The sequence below is a fragment of the Anolis sagrei genome, chromosome Y (assembly GCF_037176765.1).
Source record: "Anolis sagrei isolate rAnoSag1 chromosome Y, rAnoSag1.mat, whole genome shotgun sequence".
Classification (NCBI taxonomy): domain Eukaryota; kingdom Metazoa; phylum Chordata; class Lepidosauria; order Squamata; family Dactyloidae; genus Anolis; species Anolis sagrei.
The window spans coordinates 64,945,026-64,952,354 of NC_090035.1; the positions used below are offsets into that span (position 1 = coordinate 64,945,026).

Consider the following 7,329-nt stretch of genomic DNA (forward strand, 5'->3'; position numbering starts at 1 on the left):
AGCTTACATCGCTCCCCGGATTCGAACCTGCAACCTTTTGGTCAGCAAATTCAGTAGCTCAGCGGTTTAACCCACTGCACCACCGGGGGCTCCCATCATGGAAGGTGAAGGTTACATTTTACTTTTTAGGGTGATTAGAAATGATTGTGTGGCTGTTTTTTTTCAATGGAGCTACATCTTATTTGATAAAATTCATATTATTGGTGGGGTGTGTGTGTGTGTCTAATTTTTGATATTGTCTGTGTTAAAACTGCAAGAATTATAATGAAATCACTTGATGAATGATAGTCTAGCTTTACTTTAAACTGTCCTTAAAACATCAGGAGAACGTTCTCACGTCTTTTTAATGTTCCCTAATTCTTCTACAGAGCATCAATTAGTTAACATGATTCTAATTGTCGAAGGCTTTCATGGCTGGAATCACTAGGTTCTTGTGGGTTTTTTCGGGCTATAAGGCCATGTACTAGAGGCATTTTCTCCTGACATTTCGCCTGCATCTATGGCAAGCACTACCTCTGAGGATGCTTGCCATAGATGCAGGCGAAATGTCAGGAGAAAATGCCTCTAGAACATGGCCATATAGCCTGAAAAAACCCACAAGAACCTAGTGATTCTAATTATTATAGGTGGGAAAAAATAATTAATTATTTAATTAAAGAGCCTCATTAATTTTAAAACCATTTATGATAGGTGGAAACATGTTGATAAACTGATACCTTGTAGAAGAATTGGGGAGTATTAAAAGTACATGGAAGTGTTCTGATATTCATTGCAAAAACTTGAAATGTAAACTGTCCAAATGGCCCAAAAGTTCCTGTCCAAAAATTACTGTTCCTATAATTAATCTGTTTGTATAAACATATCCTTGCCTGTATCAAAAGATCTCTGAACAGGGAATAATGAATGAAACATTTTGAAAAAGAGAAGTTATTATAGATGTTAGAAAGGTCTACATTTAATTTACCTTGACTCTGAGAAAGATTTTGATTTTTCAGATTAGGATAATTTTCCATTCATTAATACAGAAGCTGCGCAAAGAGCCAGTGATAGACTTTTCTGTGGTCTACTTTATGAATGTATAGTAAATATGAATTGGTTGCGACATTTAATGGCTTATGAGTGCAGTCCATTAAACTGTTTCCTGTAGGTCAATTTAGTATTCTATAACAGTTCAATAAGAAATAAATTGCAGCTAGAAAGTGCAATTGGCAATAGCAACACTGAAATATTCACCAAGACACTGGCTTTTAAAGCATCCATAAAGCTATCTGTGCTCTCTCATTTATTCCATGTGAAGTTATTCAATAGCCAGTGCCAATTGTCAATGAATACATCTGGACTAATCATTGTTACAGACTGATGCAACCATTTTAAGTGCACTGATATGAACTATAGGTAAAGGTAACGGTTTTCCCCTGTCATTAAGTCCAGTCATGTCTGACTCTGGGCGTTGGCGCTCATCTCAATTTCTAAGCCGAAGAGCTTGAGTTGTCCGTAGACACCTCTAAGGTCATGTGGCCGGCATGACTGCATGGAGCACTATTACCTTCCCGTTGGAGCGGTACCTATTGATCTATTCACATTTGCATGTTTTCGAACTGCTGGGTCGGCAGAAGCTAGGGCTAACAGTGAGAGCTCACACCGCTCTCCGGATTCTAACCTGCGACCATTTGGTCAGCAATTTCAGCAGCTCAGCGCTTTAACCCACTGTGCCACCAGGGACCACCGATATGAACTATGGGCCCATCTATACTGCTGTATAATTAGATTTGCATTATATGGTTAGTGTAGACCAGGCATGGGGAAACTTCGCCCCTCCAGGTGTTTTCAACTTCAACTCCCACAATTCCTAACAGCCTTCCCAAAACGAAGAGGACGGGCAAAGAGATCTTCAGCCTTCTCTGCAAAAGGGGTTCCTAAGACCATCAGAAATATGTATTTTCTGATGGTCTTTGGTGACCCCTCTGAACCCTCCCTCGCAACCCCCCCCCCCCCAGGGTGAGAAATGCTACACAAAAGCCAGTTTAAAACTGGTTGCTGACTTCTGCAGAATTCTGGGGCTTGTAGTTTAGGGGGCCTTTAAACTGCTCAGCCTGAGAAGTCCTGGACCTCACTAAACTACAAACCTCAGAAGTCTGCTGGAGGCAGCAACCGGTTTTAAAAGCAGTGATCTATAGAACATGGGCATTAATTTCCCCTTGGTTTTTGCATACTTTCAGTTAAAGAGAGTTGTATAGGCCAAATTCTTACATCAAAGTGTGCAAGGTTTTACCTGCTTCTTTCATTTTAAGATAAATGTCAAGCACTAGAGTGCTGCTGTGGTCATTTACTTTTTTTTGAATTATAAATTTTTATTTGAGAAAAACATACAGTTATATAAACATATACTATACATTTCCCTCTCTCTTATTTACATTCACCCCTGTGCTCCCCTTCTCCAGAGGACTTTTCTTCTAAAGTCCCACCAAAAATTCAATTCTTCATTTGGAGGTAAATTTCCATCTTCTTTTTCCAATAGTTTTTCTAGAAATTTTCTCCAAATACTTTCAGTCATTTTTTCACATAATCTCTTCTTTACTTTTAAGTTTGATGCTAGCTTATCATTCAGTGCCATTTTCCAGACTTCTTTATACCATTCATTATTCTGTATTTTCATTTCCCCTTTCCAATATTTTGCAATTAATAATCTAGCAATTATTTTGCAATTAATAATCTAGAAACATCAGGAGAAATGCCTCTAGAACATGGCTCTATAGCCCGAAAAAACCCACAAGAACCTAATAATCTAGCTGCTGTTAATAGTATGTCTATTAATTCCCCCCTCTTATCTTTCCCATTCTCTTTTCTAATTAAAAGTAATATTTCTACTGGATTCCACCTAATTTTTATATCCATAATATTTTCTATTTCCATTATTCCCAAAACCCTTTTACATATTTGCAATCCCACCACATATGCATGTAGGTTCCAATTTCTTGGCACCTTCGCCAACATTTTTCATTATTATTCTTATTTATAATGTTTAACATTCTCGGTGTTAAATACCATTTCCAAATTAATTTATAATAATTTTCTGTTATTCTAATTGACATGTTTTTCATTGTCTCGCTTTCCATATCTCTTCCCATTCTTTTTCAGTTATCTTTATGCCTACTTCCTCCTCCCATAATTCTCTTAATGTTAATCTTTTCTTTTTCCTGTGTCTTTAATTAGTATTTAAGAAGTATTTATATATTGTCGAAGGATTTCATGGCCAGAATCACTGGGTTATTGTAGGTTTTTCAGGCCATGTTCTAGAGGCATTCTCTCTTGATGTTTCGCCTGCATCTATGGCAAGCATCCTCAGAGGTACTGAGGTCACTACCTCTGAGGATACTTGCCATAGATGCAGGCGAAACGTCAGGAGAGAATGCCTCTAGAACATGGCCATATAGCCCGAAAAAACCTACAACAACCCAGTATTTATATATTTTATGTATTTTACTGTGGTCATTTACTGTCTACTCATGGGAGGATATAGGAGAGCCTGGCTGAAATTCTGCAGCATTGAGAGGCGAACTCTCTTACATTCCAGTGAATTGGTGGATCTCCAGGAGTCTCACCTTTCTTCTTCTTCTTCTCCTGGTTGCAACATTACAGCTAGGGTATGCACTGCTTGGTTACCTTATGGCTATGGAAGTATCCTCAAGGATTGAGAGCAGATTTGGGGATGGGCAAATTAACCAGGTATATACATGAGCATAGCTTATGTTTACCACTGGGACCAACAGCAAGCTAACATTGCACAATCAAAACCTGGGGTGGGGGTGGTGTAGCATTCCAGAGAGCACTTGGATATTCCAGGATTTGGAAAAGCTCAGATATAAACCAGTCCTCGTCTAGGTGCCACAATAAATCTGTCTGCTTTACGATGGCTCAATACTCTGCTTGTTTTTGCTGTACCTGGAACATGTAGCTAAACTATTCCTAATTTAGAATAAACAGTACAATCTTTTGAAAGCTTTACTTCCAATACTTCTCAGCAACAGGTACTATGCACTAGGTTGTTCTTTTGGCTTTACTGATCCCTTGTTCAGCTTGGTGAAGAGAAGACTGAGGGGTGACATGATGCATTCTTAAAGCACCCCAAGGGCTTTCACAGAGAGGAGGATGCAATATGTTTTTTCTGCTGCCCTAGAGGATAGGTAGTAAAGGTAAAATTTTCCCCTGACATGAAGTCCATTTGTGTCCGACTCAGGGAGTTGGTGCTCTTCTCCATTTCTTAGCTGAAGAGCCGGCATTGTCCGTAGACACCTCCTAGATCATGTGTCCAGCATGACTGCATGGAGCTCCATTACCTTCCTGCCGGAGTGGTATCTATTGATCTACTCACATTTGCATGTTTTCTTTTTTTTTTTAATAGTAAATTTTAAATAACATTTCTATTCATTTAGTTACCATTTTGTTTTACAATTTATATAGTTGCTACCTGTCCTCTGCCACATGTTGCTGTGACCCAGCCTGTGTATATGTGTTCTGTGTGTATATATATGTGTATATGTGTGTATATATGTATTTGTGTGTGCATGTGGTTTTGCACATGCGTTGTAATGTATTTTTTGTTTTTTGGCTTTTTAAGTTCCTTCCAGTGTGATCATCACTTGTTGGCCTGATAGGTGTATTGTGTCCAAATTTGGTGTCAATTCGTCTAGTGGTTTTTGAGTTATGTTAAACCCACAAACGAACATTACATTTATATTTATATAGATTTCTTTTCCTTTCACCCCATTTTGCTACCTGCTGTGCTCCCCATCTCTGGGGTCCTTTTTTTCCTTATGATCCCATCAGAACCTAATTTCTTCTGATGGGGATTGGTTCCCATCTTCTTTCTTTAATGTTTCTTCAACATTTTCCCCCAAATACTTTCAAAATCATTATACTTCCTTAGGTCTTTTTTTAACCTTTAGATTACATCTTAATTTATCATTTATTGCTAATTTCCAAATTTTCTTATACCATTCTTCTATCTTAATTTCCACCTCTCCTTTCTATTTTTTTGCTATTAGTAGCCTTATAGCCGTTAACAACATTGTCACATTCTTTTCATTTTCATTCCATTCATCTGTATTTTAAATAGATAACAGTATAATATTTGCATGTTTTCGAACTGCTAGGTTGGCAGAAGCTGGGGCTAACAGCGGGAGCTCACACCGCTCCCCAGATTCAAACCTGCAACCTTTTAGTTAGCAAGTTCAGCAGCTCAGTGGTTTAACCCACTGTGCCACCAGTGGCTCCTAGAAGATAGGATCAAATGTAATGTTTTGACATTACAGAAGAGTCGATTTCAATTGAACATTTGAAAGAACTGCTTGACAGTAAGAACAGGTTGGCACTAGACCCAATTGCCCAGAGGGGTGGTGGCAGTGCCTCAATCTCTGGATGTCTTCAAAAAGACAGTTTAGCTAGAGATCCTGCATTGAGCAGAGGTTGGGCTTGATGCTTTAATTATGGAGAAAGAGCGTCTTAATGAAATCAAGAACTTCCCTCCCTTTACAATTTCCTGCATAAATGATGGAAAGAAGGCTCCTTGATGAAATTTAAAAATCCAATTCCCTTATAATTTCCTACCATGAGTCACTATGAGGCTACCGAAAAAAGTAAATGAGTACTCTCGTCTTCCTTCACTGCACCATATTGCCCCATTTCAATGTTTTCTTTCCTATCCATTCGACCATCTACCCACCCAACAAGGCTCTCACAGGCTTACCATTTTAGAGAAAAGGAAGGCGATGCTACCCAAGAGGAAGCAACAAAAATATGCAGCAGTAAAGGAGTAGCCCAGAAGGAAGAGGGACCAACCAAGGGCACGATGGTATCCTTGAAGTGACTAGCTTGACTCTGAAGGAGCTGGGGGTGGTGACGGCCGACAGGGAGCTCTGACATGAGCTGATCCAGGAGGTCACGAAGAGTCGGAAGTGACTGAACGAATAAACAACAAAGGAGTATCCCATAGAGTCCAGTTCCTCACTGTCGTCAATGATGTGGTGACAGTGGCCTGGGGAGATGCAAGGCTTTCCTGTTGGTGAAATCCAAGTAGGTTATCATGGTACTTTGATGGTACTTTTATGGCTTGCAGAGAGGTATCACTTAGCTCATGGATAGCAGGAGGTTTGGGCATATCGGATTCATTGTTAGGGTGGTTTTCAGAGTAAGAGGGTGGATTCTGATAGTCAGCAGGCACATCTTCTATAAACTTCTCATACTTTGGTTGGCTCATTGTGCAGCTCTGCAGTCTTCTCACATTTTCAGTCCTGCCAGGTTTGGCCATTTCCTTCTTCCTTTGCTCTCCTGGTGATTCCAGGTAGCTACTGGGATCCATGCTCTCTCACCTCAGTTGTCCCTTCAGTATCTTTCCCTGGACTTGCTCCCTGTGCGGTGCATTTCCTTGCAGCTGGATTTATCTTCCTGCTTACAGTAGAGTCTCACTTATCCAACATAAACGGGCCAGCAGAACGTTGGATAAGAGAAAATGTTGGATAATAAGGACAGATTAAGAAAAAGCCTATTACACATCAAATTACATTTTGATTTTACAAATTAAGCACCAAAACATCATGTTTTACAACAAATTGACAGAAAAAGCAGTCAAAAGGAAAAGACATTATGTACTGTAGTAATTACTGTATTTACGAAGATAGCACCAACAGCTTGAAACTGTATTGAAACAGCTATGGATCTGGGCAGGAGGCAGACTGTGCTGGATAATACAGAATGTTGGATGAGTGAAGGTTGGATAAGCAAGACTCTATTGAACGGGGGGTTGAATGAAAAGTAATGCCTCCATCTTTGTTACTTGGGTTTGGATAGGAATATTTTAATAAATCAAACACAGAAATAATCCTTAGAATGTGATCTTTAACTACCACTATTCACTTTCCCACATAAACACCAGACAATTGGATATATTTCTGCTAATGATGAACAGGTTTTCTGAAGCTGTCATGAAAGAAGTCGACACTCTGTTTCCTCAACCAGCATCTCACAATTCCCTCAACGTCTTCATCAGAAGCATAATGATGACTCTGCAGATCTTCTTTAATTATCGGGAACGGATGGAAGTCAGATAGTGCTAAATCTGGACTGTATGCAGGATGTCATACAGTGGTGAGATCCAGTCTGAAGTTTGAAGTCTGTGTGCTTTCATTTCAGGCATCAGCATCCTGGGTACCCATCGTGCACAGATCTTCCAATAGCCAAGAAAAGCAATAATGTGACCCACACATTCTTGTGAAATGCCAATTATGCTTGAAATTTCTCTCTGAGGGATACGATGATAATCCTGAATCAATC

The 7,329-nt window shown here is 39.4% G+C and overlaps 1 protein-coding gene across 1 annotated transcript in view; it reads left to right on the forward strand.

Annotated features, from left to right (window-relative positions):
• The window catches only part of LOC137095478 (neural cell adhesion molecule 2-like), an 83,423-nt gene that overhangs the window by 17,716 nt on the left and 58,378 nt on the right, over positions 1-7,329 (forward strand). The window lies entirely within an intron of this gene.